The 15,266-nt window shown below is 41.6% G+C and overlaps 1 pseudogene; it reads right to left on the bottom strand.

Annotated features, from left to right (window-relative positions):
- Positions 1–10,125: 10,125 nt before the first annotated feature.
- Positions 10,126–10,758, bottom strand: LOC102136617 (small ribosomal subunit protein uS7-like; annotated as a pseudogene).
- Positions 10,759–15,266: the final 4,508 nt, after the last annotated feature.

Genomic DNA, 15,266 nt, shown 5'->3' with positions numbered 1-15,266 from the left:
CCCAGGTCGGGCAAATCTGACCCACTGGATCACATAAGTCTGAGGAGCCTCTCTTCCACTCCCGGCTAAAATGATCTTCAATGCCCCCTAGTTTCCAGAGGCTAGGAAATGAGTTATTGTGGACAGTCTTGCTCCACAATTACTGGGACCCGAGAACTCCTAGAATCTTCTCTTACGGGCCCTTGGTTCCTCTGGTTCACAGAGGCAGATTTTCCAAAAGACCCTTGAGGTGGCTCAGAAGGGTAGGGCTCTGTCAGCTAGGGAGCACAACACCAGTTTTGGGGCTCTCACCAGTAGAGAAAGCCCCTTGGGCCAGGTCAGAGCCAAGGTAGGATCCCCAAGCCCAGTGGAGTGATTGATACCTACTCCAGCTATACATAAGGACACCCAGGAGAGGGATGCCAGAGTCAGGGTCTTTTCCTGAGAGAGATGAGTTACTTGCCCACTGACACTGTTGAGTAAATTTCTCCTCCTTTATGCCTCCTATGCAATGGCCAGCCATAGCCCCTGTGTTGCTTTCAAAGCTAATTATGAGTGTCAGTTTGACACTGGAACAAAGAGTTAACAAGACAATTAGTTTCTGATTATACTAGAGCCAGTTGCCACTCTACCTGAATGGCCTGGGGTCTCAGGAATGCCAGTGTCTCAGGAACAGGTCTGGTGATGGATACCATTGCAACTCCCTAGGAGAGCTTAAAGGATTACTCTGGAGCCTTTCATCCTGTCCCCATTAACTAGTCCAGGAGCCAGAATTTATGAGAACAGTTCTTATCTGAAGGATCTTCAGAGCTTAAAGCCAGGGCTGGCAGCCAGCTGAGATCAACTTGACACCCAACCTGGGAAGCTCTGAAGCTAAAATAAAAGAAACAGTTCCAGTTGTGGCCATTGCTAGGCTAAGTGGTCAACAAACTAGCCAAAGGAAACAAGTGGTATCATCTTACAAATAAAAGAATTCATGCTTATGGTCCCAGCCTCTGAAGTCAAATAGACTGGTGTTTGTGTTCAAGTTCTGCCACTTTCTAGCTTTGTAACTCATGGCAAGCCACACAACCTCTCTGAACCTTACTTTCTTAATGAATAAAATGGAGACTACTGATGTACTTCCTTCGCAAGGTTAATGGGTGAGTATTAAATGAGTCCTTGCATGTTGAGCCTTTAACATAGAACTTGACTGTAACAGGACCCCCGAAATAAGGCATAGTGTTGTTATCACCGATCTCATTAGCCTTCTCACTGGGATATAGCGGAAAAAGAAAAGGCCAGGGGTCAACTACTAGACAGGCCAAACTGCTTGACAGTCATGCCTCATCAGGCCACAGTGGAGATTTCCAGATACTGTTAGTGATGGAGTCCTTGTTTTCTCTTATGGTCCATGTGACCTGAGTTGCGGGTGCCTCCAGAACTGTAGAATATGTACAATACTCATTTATGTGCTTTCCTCCTACCCTGATATTACTGAACGTTGTCACTTGTAGTCCAAGGGCCTTTCCCCCAAACCCAGGCTCCTGGACTGATAAGATATAAGATAGTATAAGCACTATATTCCAAGTAAAAGGACAGAATAGGTGGGTGGCACAAGCCAAGAATGATTCAGTGATATTTCCTGATCAGGCCTGGCTTGCCATTAAGGAATTTCTTCAGAAGTAACTAGGCAGCCTTCAAAACACAGATTCCTTGGCTTATCCTCAAAGACTCTGCTTCAACGAGTCTGGAGTAGAATTCAGGATTGAGTAAACTCCCAAGAGGAGTCTGATGCACAGCTAAGGTTGAGAACAGTTAAATTGTATAAACGCCTCTCTGAAAAAAAAATAAGTCTAACATTTCAATGAGCTTTGGATTTGCTTGGTGGGGTGGGATTTGTTAAAATACAGATTTCTGGACTCATCCACTAGATCTTCTGATCTGGTAGTTCCAGGGTAGGCCTCAGACTTCTGAATTTTTAACCAGTGCCCTCAGGTAACTGTGGTCTAGGGGAAATAATTACTTCCTTTGTGATCATTCCCGGCTAGTACAATCCAAAGATTTTCCAGAGATTTTCTCATTCTTGCCATAATAAAATAAAAAGTAAACAAAAATATTTTATTTTAGATCATTATATTATTGAAGATTGCATTGGCTATCTATTGCTTCAAAGCAAATTACCCCAAAATCAGTAGCTTAAGACAACATTTATTATCTCATGGTATCTGTGGGTCAGCAATTTGAGCATGGTGAGGTTGGTTGCCTCTGGCTTAGGGTCTCTCAGAAGGCTGTAATCAAGGTGCAGTGCATGGTCTGTGGTCTCATCTGAAGGCTCAGCTTGGGGAAGTATCTGCTTCCAAACTCACTTCTGTGGTAGCTAGGAGGATTCAGTCCTCTCTGGCTGTTGGCCAGAGACATCAGTTCCTTGCCATGTGGACCTCTCCATAGGGCAGCTCACAGCTCATAAAATGGCAGTTGACTTCCTTCAGAGTGAGCAAAGGAGAGAGAAAGAGAAAGCAAGGGAGAAATCACAACTTAGTCTCAGAAGTGTAGTCCCATTACTTTTGCCATATTCTGCTAGTTAGGAGCAAGTAACTAGATTCAGCCCACACTCAAGGGGTTGGGATTACACAAGGGCCCAAATACCAGGAGATGGGAATCACTGGGGGCAATCTCAGAGGCTTCCTACCACAATGCTAACATTTTAAAAATATATTTTAATGCAATTTTTAATATTATTTAAAATACAGGAAAAATGGATTTACCTTATTTGAGTGATGCACACTGTTTAAAGTATGCAAAATGAACATAACTTTTGACAACTATAAACATAATATTACAGTATGTTTTATTTGATACTGAACGTATATTAAAATGTCAAAAGCAGTTATATATTATGGCATCAAAACTAGACAAAAACTGCTTTCATGTCATGCTGTTGGAAATTGTTGCATTTCGTATTGTAAAAATAAGTTCACATATTTACATAATTTTAGTATTGTGTTTCTTAATGAAGACATTAGAAGAAAATACTATTTCTCCAGACTTTCTTCACCAATAATATAGCAAATGTGTTTATTCTTTTTTCCCCAAGAAATGTAGAGCCAAATTAGATATAATTGTTACTATACCTTTAGTTTTGCCTTTGATGTTTAAAGTATGAGAGCTAGCTTAATGTACTATGTAATTTTTAAAAATCAGATTGTTATCACTTAGGAATCTGATAAATAGCAGTTTCAGACAATATATTGGTTTGCTAGGGCTTCTATAACAAAGCACCGCAGACTGAGTGGCTTAAACAACAGACATTTATTTTCTCACAATTCTGGAGACTAGATGCCAAGATCAAGGAGTTGGCAGGATTGGTTTCTTCTGTGGCCTCTCTCCTTGGCTTGGAGATAGTTGTCTTCTCCCTGTGTCTTCATGGTCTTCTCTTTGTGTGTGTCTGTGTTCAAATTTTCTCCTCTTATGAGGACACCAGTCATAGTGGATTAGGGCCTGCCCTAATGACCTCATTTTAACTTAATTACCTCTTAAAAGACCTTATCTCTAAACACAGACACAATGGGAAGTACTTGAAGTTAGGACTTCAACATATGCATTTGTTGTGGGGTAGGGAACACAATTCAGCTCATGCAAAAACGAATTTTCAGAATCACTATCATTCTTATCCTTATTCACTTGCATTTCAACAGCAGTCTGGTGTTTCTTGTCTTTAGCCAACAATCGACTGTGGGCATAAATGAAAGAATACATGACTATCAATTTAAAAAACATGTAACTGTACGATTATTAAACCACCAGACTAGCCTGCAATGAGTAACAAAGTGATAAAACAAGTGGAGTAATAGGAGTTTGAACATGGTAGTCCAAGATCCACTAACTGCCAGATGGTCAACTCTTGAGCACCACGAACCTCACTCTGAAATAGGAGAGGAAGATTAGCAGTAAAGCAGAATAAGGCACCAGAGCCAGCAAGTGCATAGCTCCTCAAGAAACCCAAAAGCCTCCCAATTTAAATTGCTACAAAAGTCTCCACCTACTTCCACCTTCTTCCACAATTAAACTTGTTTTGCTCCAAACATTAACATTAGAGAAAAAAAATTATTATTCAATTTATTTCTGCTTCATTTAATTATTGGTTTTGCTACAGTCATTTTCTGCTATTTTCTTTGGCCAAGATTCAGTATTTCATCAACATTAAAGGTTAGAGAAACTCTTGCGGGTTGGACTTGGAACCTAGTCAACATTTACACTATTGATCCTTGGGGAAATGAAATGTGAGTTCAAAAAACTGACTTGCAAACACTTTTTCGAACCAACTCTATTTGTAAGCTTGGAACTGCTTATTTCCTTTATGAGAATTCTCAATTTAAAAAAGAATAGGAAGACAATAAAACACATTTAACACTAAAATTCTACTAAGCATGACTGATTCTTTCTTCAAGGGCTCCAAAAGCCCTTCAGGGTCTTGCTCTGTAATGAGCAGAAATTAAAGTGGTGCAGAAGTCATAGGAAACTGGGCTAATCTTAGCACTTTCCTCGAAGTGGGTAACCCCTCTGCCTGAAATGGGCCGAACTGGGTCCCAAAATTTCACAACCATTTCAGTAATTGTAATTTTCCCTAACAAAGAGAGAGACAATCAAGTTCATCTGTCAATGCTCACTTGCGTTCATTGAGAGCACTTTTCTGGCTTCGGGAGAAGATACAAAAAATTCAGTCAAGACATAGTTTCTGCTCAATATGACAACTTTTATAAATAGGGTTAGATTTTGGCCAGGCGTGGTGGCTCACACCTGTAATCCCAGCACTTTGGGAGGCCGAGGCAGGCGGATCATGAGGTCAGGAGATTGAGACCATCCTGGCTTACACGGTGAATCCCCGTCTCTACTAAAAATACAAAAAATTAGCCAGGTGTGGTGGCGGGCGCCTGTAGTCCCAGCTACTTGGGAGGCTGAGGCAGGAGAATGGCGTGAACCCAGGAGGTGGAGCTTGCAGTGAGCCAAGATCGCGCCACTGCACTCCAGCCTGGGCCACAGAGAGACTCCGTCTCAATAAATAAATAAATAAATAAATAAATAAATAAATAAATAGTAGGGTTAGATTTTTACAAGCAAGGTTTATACCTTTGTGTCTTCTAGCCTTTATTCAGGTGTATTTTGGGAGACCTAGGATCTATTTCTTTGTTGATTTTTCTTTTTTTAAATTGTTTGTTATCATTATGACCCGTAGTAGGCAAAGTAAAGTCACATTTTGGTAGTTTGGGGAGGCTCATATCCCAAATGGCAAAACCAGCTCCCCAGCTCATTAGCTGAAGGTTTTCTCAGATGATCCCCACTGCCAGAACATTTTCTCTGTACTCCATTAACTCTCCAGTGCATTCTGTGCTTTGCGCTGGATGGGTACAGGCCACTATTTACTGGGTACAATACGTTATTGCATTCAATTGACAAATATGCAGAGATAGAACAAGATTATAATAATTGAGGTCTTAGGCAACGTGGGAGGTGTAGCGAATATGGTGCAGGCTGCATTGTCCAACAAAGAGAAAGCAAAATCGGTCATGTTGGGGAGCATATTTCAGAGCAGAGCCAAGAAAGGCAACTCCCTTCCTAGAAGCTCTGAAACTATGGCAACTTTGGTTATTTAGTCATATTTTCTGGAATACACTATTTAATGATGATGTAAATTCAATGGTTCTGTGGAGGTGGTGTCTTGGGAAACTTGAAATCTGATTCCTAACCCTGTAAGATAAAGCAGAATTGATTCGACAGAGGTGTAGGGAAAAGGAATGGCAATAGATAAAGAACACAAAGAAGGAAAAAACAGAGAATATCATGAAGCAACATGAAGCGTGACAACAAAGAATTTAATCATTCTTTTTGATTAAATAAACATTTAATAGAACTTTTACGTCAGAAATTTCTTAAGCCACTGGAATCGGAAATGGCCTTTCCTTTTTCCCCAGGCCGGATGTTGCATGGTGATCCAAATTAGAAGGTTCTGTGATTGTCTTTTAATTGAAAATGTAGCTGTCTTGAGCTCTTTTAAATCTTTCTCAAGCATTCAGTTACAAAGAGACAATCTAAGTAATGTCGATTTAAAGTAAAATATGAAAATAATTTGCTGAATAATTAACAGAACTTCAAATGACTTTTCCCAGAAGTTCCTCAGTGCAGGCTATGAAAGATTATTTTCTGCATCAAAGTTATCCGTGTGAACTACCAGTGCCAATCTGTAGTTGGAGTTTTTCAGCTCTTGTGTGGTTCCTATAGATCTGACCTGGTAATCTCCAAGGTTGTAACTACTGGTGCGTTATTAGTTCTTCATTAGGTCATCTTGTATTTTCATCCCAGTCTAAGTAGAGAATCCAAGTCTAAGACAAGAACTATTTTCTTTCAAAAGTTTGACCTGAATTTGACCCAGGAAATGTGTGTGCACGTGTGCGTGCTTTCAGCAGCCAGAGTTTTAAGGGTAAACACAGATAAAATATGTAACATCTTGATTTGAGTCAAGGTTTAAAAAACAAACATCACAGCTGAAGTTTAAAGAATTATCTCTCACTTCCAGTTTAGAGCTTAAATATTGGACTGTATTTTCAAAATGCACCCAGAAACTGGGAGAAAATTCATGTGTTTTATCACTAGTGGGCGCCAGAGACATGTTGAGAAACCACAGTTGAATTTTTAAAAATAGCTTTCCTTTTAGCGGGTTGAAGAAATGAAAAGTATTAATTTTGATAATTTGGGCTACCTCCAACTTTTAAACTTTTCCAGTTTGGATGATATATCTAAAGCTCAATTGGGTAACTTTTTTTTGTAATTTAAACATTTATTTTAGATTTCGAGAGTACATGTTTGTTATGTGGGTTTACTGCATGATGATGAGGTTTGGGGTATGAATGATCTTGTCACCCAGGTAGTGAGGATAGTACCCAACAGGCAGTTTTTTAGCTCCTGCCTCCATCCTCTCTCTCTGCCTCCTCTAGTAGATCCCAGTGTCTAATGTTGCCATCTTTATATCCATGTGTACCTAATGTTTAACTCCCACTTATGAGTGAAACATGGCAGTATTTGGTTTTCTGTTCCTGCATTAACTTGCTAAGGATAATGACCTCCAGCTGCATCCATATTGCTGCAAAGGACATGATTTCGTTCTTTTTTATGGCTGTATAATATTCCATGGTGTATACCTATCACATTTTCTTTATCCAATGATTGGGTACCTTTTGATTGCCATACCTCAAATAGAAAGGATTGGTTTCATTTTCTAGAGAGATAAGAGGAATAAAGAAAACTGCTTATCAATTTTCTGGTGCTTACTATGCACCAAGCACTGTGAGAAGTGATTGTCATGCCATATCTCATTTAATCTTTACAAGAATTTTAGCGAGTGGATGCTATTACTATCTCCATTTACCAGATGAGAAAATTGAGGCATAGAAGTTAAGTAATTTGCTTAAGGTGACACGAAGTGGTAGAATTGAGACTCAAACCCAGGACTATTTGACACCACAGTCCAGACTTGTTTTGGAAACCACATCACCTATATGCTGTCTGTCTTCTACAAATTTTCGACTCAGTTGGAGAATAAGAAATGTTATCCAAATTGTGTGTGACTAGGCCTTTAATCAAAATCGAACTGTCTCAATGCAAAGTTCTAGTTTGCAATTAAATAGAAGGAAAGAAAAAACTCAAACAAATAAACAAATAAAGCAGAATTTAAGATTTTTGGATGTGGGAAGTCTTGGGGAAAAAACCTCCGCAGGTACACTTCTAGATGTGGAGAAGATCATAGGAGATCCTTAAGCTGTTTTTTTCAGATTTAATTTCCTTAACCTGAGAGTTCAAAGTTTTGGTTGCTCAGCTATCAGGAAAGCCAGTGTCTTCAGCCTTGCAAATAGAAGTATCAGTACCTTTGCAAAGTTGGAGAAAAATCTATCCAGTCTGAGACATCAAGGTTTCATGTGCTTTACAAAACAAAACCAGGTCATTTATTTGTGTTGTAGCCCATTTTACTTCTGGGCTAAATGTCAGAAGGACAAAGGCACAATTGTCTTTCTTGACTTACAAGAATAAAGGAAGTGATAGTAAAGCTCTCAATTTTTGTGTGTGAATAGAAGATAGGAAGTAGCCCTGATGATCAAAAATGGCTGAAAGCCAAACACTTACATGATTTCCAACACTATAGAGCTGGTTAACGTAGCTTTCTATAGCTAATATTATAACTACTTTCCACTTTACGTTTTTTTTAGTACATACTATATAACAGGGAGTTTAAATAGTGACATTTGACTGGGTATGGTGGCTCATGCCTGTAATCCCAGCACTCTGGGAAACCAAGGCAGGAGATTTGCTTGAGCCCAGGAGTTCAAGACCAGCCTGGGCAACATGGTGAGATCCCACTTGTACAAAAAATTGGAAAAAAAAAAAAAAAAAAGGCTAGGCATGATGTTGTACACCTATATTCTCAGTTACTCGGAAGACTGAAGTGGGAGGATCGTTTGAGCCCAGGAGATTGAGGCTGCAGTGAGCGGTGTTCATGCCACTGCACTCCACCTTGGGCAACAGAGTAAGACTCTGTCTAAATAAATAAATGACACTAATATGCTTCAAGTAGTGTGCTAAGAGCTTTATTTGAATTATATTATATAAACCCCACAAAACACTATTCAGCAGTTACTACTCTTACTAAAGTAATACATGCATATAGCTGAACAGATAGTCCCCCAAAGTCGTATGTTGAAAAAACAGCAACAGCTACCTCCATCCTCCCAATCCCTGTGTCCCACTTGTAAGAGGCAACCATTCTTATCTTTCTTGGTTGGTTTATGGTTTTGCTTTGGTATGGAACTCTAAATTCTGGAATTATAGCTTATATTGCTATTTGCTGATATATAAATTTTAAGTGGTTTTTAAAAATTCACTTCTTGTATGGGATATGATGATTTAGCTTCCTTCTAACACTTTCCCTTCCTTACATACACACAGTTCTTTGGTTTTTCCCTTCTAACCCTTTCCCTTCCTTACATACAAACAGTTCTCTAGTTTTTCTTAGAATTAATGATGATTAGGCCGGGCACGGTGGCTCAAGCCTGTAATCCCAGCACTTTGGGAGGCCGAGACAGGTGGATCACGAGGTCAGGAGATCGAGACCATTCTGGCTAACCCGGTGAAACCCCGTCACTACTAAAAAAAATACAAAAAACTAGCCGGGCAAGGTGGCGGGTGCCTGTAGTCCCAGCTACTCGGGAGGCTGAGGCAGGAGAATGGCGTGAACCCGGGAGGTGGAGCTTGTAGTGAGCTGAGATCCAGCCACTGCACTCCAGCCTGGGCGACAGAGCAAGACTCTGCCTCAAAAAAAAAAAAAAAAGAATTAATGATGATTTTCTTTTTCACTAGCTTAGTTTTTTGTGCCTATTAGTACTAACCCAACCCCAGGCTTTACAAAAGGACTCTAAAACTCTTCTCAATATGGCCAACATATCAGGTAATTTGTTGGTTCCATCTTTTTCCTGGATACATCTTTCCAGACCCTTCCATCTACCTATCCCTAACCCACAGCACAGCTTTCTTCCTGGGCTTTCCTTTCACCTCCATCCTGGGAATTTTCTTTATCAGTCTCTTGTGTTCAACCTTCTGCTTCCTGGACCCCATATATTCCTTTGGCCACTCCCTTGTATTGGTAGAGCACATGTTCTGGTGGCTTCCTGAGAAATGATTAGTGAGAGGTAAATTTTTGGAGACCTTATCCTCAGCATTCTGAAATTTCACAATAATGTGTCTCTGTGTCATATAGTCATTATAATAAATACATAGTTGGCCCTTTAGTCTGTAAACTCATTTCCTTCTGTTTGGAGGGAAATTTCTTTTATTATGTCTTTGATTATTTCTTCCCCTCTATTTTCCTGTTCTCTGTCTGGGCATTCCTAATGGATATTGGTTCTCTAATTCTCCTATTCTTTTTCTCTTTTCCCCAACTCTTTGCACTTTTGTTTTACATTCTTAGAGATTAATTAAAAATATATCCATAGATACCTATAAAATAAACTTTTAATTTTTAAAAAATTTCTATTCAAGTAGTTTGAGTTTTTAAGAGCTCATTTTTTTTTCTTTTCTTCTCTTTTGTGTGTGTGTGTGTGTGGGGCCACCCTGAAAGGCAGACAGGTTTAATGGGCTACAGCCAGGAAATCAGCAGTTGGACTTGGCCATAAGCTCCAGCTTTTTCTTCTCAATGGCATAGGAGTTGGAAGAGCTCTTGGCAGTGTTGATGAGCTTATCAGCCAGGTATTCAGTGACGGTCTTGATATTCTGGAAGGCAGCCTCACTGGCACCTGTGTACAGCAGCCAGATGGCTTGATTCACATGGCACAGTGGGGACATGTCCACGTCCTGCTGTCTCACAGTCTCAGCTTGCTCGATGTATGTGGAGTCCTCCCAGGGCCACTTTTGATGATGGCATTCACCAGAACCTGCAGAGGGTTCTTGCCTGTAAGCAGGTGGATGATCTTGAAGGCATGCTTGACAAGGCACAGTCATGAGCTTCTTGCTGTTGTGGCCACGCATCACCATTGAGTTAGTGAAGTGCTCCATGATGGGACATTGCACTTTGTGGATGTAATTGGTGGCATACAACCCTATGCTGTGAGGCAGGTACTCGGTATACTTCTCCTTCACGGCAGTGTAATCCTGAAGGGAAATGTCACTGATCTGTGCATCATCAGGGCTCCACTTCCCAAAGAACTTGATGTCAGGGGTTTCTGCCACCACTGGTGCTGCTGTCTCCCACTTGGTCATCTTGAGGGCACAGCCTGAGCATCTCTGTTTCTCATTGTGGACCATGCACCACCCTGACACAGACAGAATTCCATTCTTATTCTTAGAATGTTTCTTTTTTACTTCTAGGATCCATGTTTCATGGACATGATGTATCTACGCATCTCTCTGAAAATGTTAATTATAGGGATTTGTATGGCTTCTTCTTCTACCTACATTATTTCTATTTCTTCCAAGTTCCTTTTTTCAATGTTTGTCTCATATTCTTTTATTCTATTAAAGACTTTCCTCCAGTGCTTGACTATCCTTAACTATTCATTTGTATTTAGGAGTGTGGAAACTGAAAATCTGTGTGTGGGGAAATGCAGGGAGCAATTATTGATTGATTAGTCTTATGTCCTTAGGTGGACGTGGCCACTTCCTTGGCAGACCCTACAATTATTAGTATCTGTGGGCCTTTTCTCTTTTTTTTTTTTTTTTAATTCTTTTTTTTTTTTTGAGACGGAGTCTCGCTCTGTCACCCAGGCTGGAGTGTAGTGGCCGGATCTTGGCTCACAGCAAGCTCCGCCTCCCGGGTTCACGCCATTCTCCTGCCTTAGCCTCCCGAGTAACTGGGACTACAGGCACCCGCCACCTCGCCCGGCTAGTTTTTTTGTATTTTTAGTAGAGACGGGGTTTCACCATGTTAGCCAGGATGGTCTCGATCTCCTGACCTCGTGATCCGCCCGTCTCGGCCTCCCAAAGTGCTGGGATTACAGGCTTGAGCCACCGCGCCCGGCCCGGGCCTTTTCTCTTAAGCCAATCAAATTTCCCAGAGAGGAAGCTTCCAATTTCCTGCCTGGGGGATATAATTCTGACTGCCAGAATTAAGGATGTTGATGAGAATAGTAAGTGGAAAGGTGTGATAAGTATCATCCATGTCCTCAACTGAGCCTGGAAACTACTTAAAAATCCTCCTCTTTATTATCATAATTGTAATAATAGCCAACATTTATTGAGGGCTTATTTAATCAAACACAAGATATCTGTAAAAGTATGTTCTCTTCTTTTTTTTTTTTTTTTTTTTTTTTGGTGCTCTTCACAACCAACCCCCAGTAAGTATGTTCTTTACATCATTCTTTTTTTTTTTTTTTTTTTTTTTTTTGAGACGGAGTCTGGCTCTGTCACCCAGGCTGGAGTGCAGTGGCGCCATCTCGGCTCACTGCAAGCTCCGCCTCCCGGGTTTACGCCATTCTCCTGCCTCAGCCTCCCGAGTAGCTGGGACTACAGGCACCCGCCACCTCGCCCGGCTAGTTTTTTGTATTTTTTAGTAGAGACGGGGTTTCACCGTGTTAGCCAGGATGGTCTCGATCTCCTGACCTCGTGATCCGCCCGTCTCGGCCTCCCAAAGTGCTGGGATTACAGGCTTGAGCCACCGCGCCCGGCCTCATTCTTTAACATAGTAAAAGACTGGATATAATCTAATGTCCAAAGTGAGAGACTGATTCCAATAGTCATGGTTCATTGATACAACGAAATGGTAGGTAGCCATTAAAAGCAATCTAATAGCCCCAGTTATCAGGGCCAGTCACTTCCCATAGGGCTACTTAAAAAGGTGCCATTTCAGCTGAACTGACCCTATCATCACCTCCACCCCAGCTACCCACCAAGAGTTGGCCTGAAAAGAGAATAGAGTTTGCCTTTTGAAAACTGCAATGAGGACGGGCGTGGTGGCTCATGCCTATAATCCCAGCACTTTGGGAGGCCGAGATGGGTGGATCACGAGGTCAGGAGATCGAGACCATCCTGGCTAACATGGTGAAACCCCGTCTCTACCAAAAATACAAAAATTAGCCGGGTGCGGTGGCGGGCGCCTGTAGTCCCAGCTACACGGGAGGCTGAGGCAGGAGAATGGCGTGAACCCGGAGCTTGCAGTGAGTGGAGATTGCGCCACTGGACTCCAGCCTGGGCGACAGAGTGAGACTCCGTCTGAAAAAACAAAAAAAAAAAGAAAAGAAAACTGCAATGATGGTGAAGAGAAACCTGTCCCTATCCCTACTACTCCTCTTCTTGGTGAAGAGAGGCAATGGTGTACTGGTGAATGTTTAACAACTCGTTGGAGGTATCTCTGTTGTGTAAATACTCCCACCATGGCCAATTTCAAGCTAGCAATGTGACATCCATCAACTGGCTAACACATTTTCCGAAAATTTAACAATTGGCTTTCATGAGCTGGGATGAGCTGGTTCCAGTGCACCACTAGAGAGAGGCCTCAGAGAACAGCAGTGGTTAGACTTCCACTTAATCACCAACCCTGCTTTGCAGACTAGGTAGGCCTAGAGCCACTGGAAATGGGTCAAGAACTCTAAAATAGGGTGATGGAGTTGCCAGGTAAATAGGAAGCAAAAATATTTTCCTTTAATTTCTGGTGTCCAAGAGGCATGGAAACAAGGGCCCTGGAGGAGATTGGGAGCTATGGGTTTTCCAGCTCTACCCTACTCCCAAGAAAAATACACACAGTAGGGAGTCAAGAGGCACAAGCTTCAGAGAAATGCAGAGAGAGGCCAGCAGCTAGAAGATGCAAGGGACAGCCAGTGCTTAGGGGTGTTGCTTAGCATTGATCTCCTCTACAGTGGGCCCAATTGCAGATTTGATGAGAGGAAGTGGCAAATGATAGCCTTCGCAGTGGTGAATTGTTTCCTTTCTTTCTCTGACCCCAACCCCAGAAGTACACATGTACCACAAAGGGAGTGGGACAAAAAGCAGAGAGGGAGTAAGGCGAAGGAGAACTTTGACTCAAATAGGAGATTAAAGAACAAAATGAACTAAGTCTTCAGAACCAGAATGGGCCAGCTTTAATAACCAGAAGTTACTACACTATTATGAATGAGATTGAGCTGGCTCTGGGGAGCTTGCACCCCAGGGGGAAAGCATGAAAAGGCATAGCTGGAATTTTGGAAAAATTAAAACCATTAAGTGGTACATGGAGATAATCTTGCAGTGGTGAATGTATAGTTACTTAACATTTTCCTCTTTGTGCTTTTCTTGTGTTTGCTCATTTTTGCACAACTAAAGTGTATAAAGTAATAATTTTTTTTTTAGCTTAAGGATCCATGTTACTGATGGGGACAAAGATGGCATCAGGAACAGACAAGAAGACCTAAAGTTAATAAAAATCCATTTTCTAGTGAATATAAAGTTTCTGGTAGCACAAGGTGCTGGGAAGGAGGCTGGCTTCAAAAGTCCTAGGGGGCAGGCCAGGCTCGGTGGCTCATGCCTGTAAATCCCAGCACTTTGGGAGGCCAAGGCGGGCGGATCACCTGAGGTCAGGAATTCGAGACCAGCCTGACCAACATGGTGAAACCCCATCTCTACTAAAAATATGAAAATTAGCTGGGCATGGTAGTGGGCACCTATAATCCTAGCTACTCAAGAGGTTGAGGCAGGAGAATCATTTGAACTCGGGAGGTGGAGCTTGCAGTAAGCAGAGATCGTGCCATTGCACTCCAGCCTGAGCAAAAAGAGCAAGACCATATCTTAAAAGAAAAAAAAAAGTCTCAGGGGGCATTTATGAAGAGCAAGGACCCCCTCCTGGAAGGAGAAAGTACCTGTATCACAAGAAGGCAGCTCCTTAATAGCTCTAATCCAAGGATGGAGGTCCCCTCATCCTAGTCATTCCTTAAGGGCTTCAGAGAGGGTGTTTCTGATAAATAGAGCATTACATCTTTAAATGAACAATTAGGTCTTCAAAGCAGCTTGAAGTAAGATGTAAAGGCCTCATGGCCTCTTGAATTTATTACATCACTGGAGAGGCAACATTTGATCTGAAAAGTGTAAAAAATTTTTCTGCGATTTATGCATTACCCAGAAACCTCTTGACTTCCTGGAATTCTTAATATAAATTGTATTTTCTCAGCAACAATGTTCTGGCATTGCTGCTAGCAGCTTGCTTGGCCACAGTTACTGAAGCTGACTGGTTTTGCCCCTAGCAAAAGTAATGTCATTGCCCTTGGCAATGAATCTGAAGAGCAAAGTGAAGTCATGCTTCCAACAGGTCCTTTGCCAGTTCCTTAAAATCACCCAAAACGATCCATCCATTTTTAATATCTCCCTTGGCAGCAACTTCAAGTGATTAAAAAATGTCCTGTCCATTCTAAAGCAGTCCCCAGGGAAATATTTAAATTACTCTGTTACATCTAAAATTTGTTGTAGTGCAGTCAACCCCAAAAGAGCCTCATAAACATCTTGCCTCTGTGTGGGGCCATTCTGAATTTTGAATGCCATCCGGTGATTCTTGACTGGCTGACATGTTTCTGGGATTACCTGTGACAAGGTAGAATTCAGCTTCAGTGAGTATCTGCTCTGATCACTCTCACAGGCTAGGCCTCGTCTCCCTCTCTCTCTCTCTCTCTCTCTCTCTCTCTCTCTCTCTCTCTCTCTCTCTCTGTGTGTGTGTGTGTGTGTGTGTGTGTGGTTTGTTACAAGGTAAGAATAAGTCCTTCTTTCTGTCTTTCCATTTGCTACTTACCGCCTTGGTGCCTCTAAAAGTG

Source organism: Macaca fascicularis, chromosome X (genome assembly GCF_037993035.2).
Source record: "Macaca fascicularis isolate 582-1 chromosome X, T2T-MFA8v1.1".
Taxonomy (NCBI): domain Eukaryota; kingdom Metazoa; phylum Chordata; class Mammalia; order Primates; family Cercopithecidae; genus Macaca; species Macaca fascicularis.
Note: the sequence above shows the minus strand (reverse complement) of the source record. Positions and strands in the feature narration are given on the sequence as shown.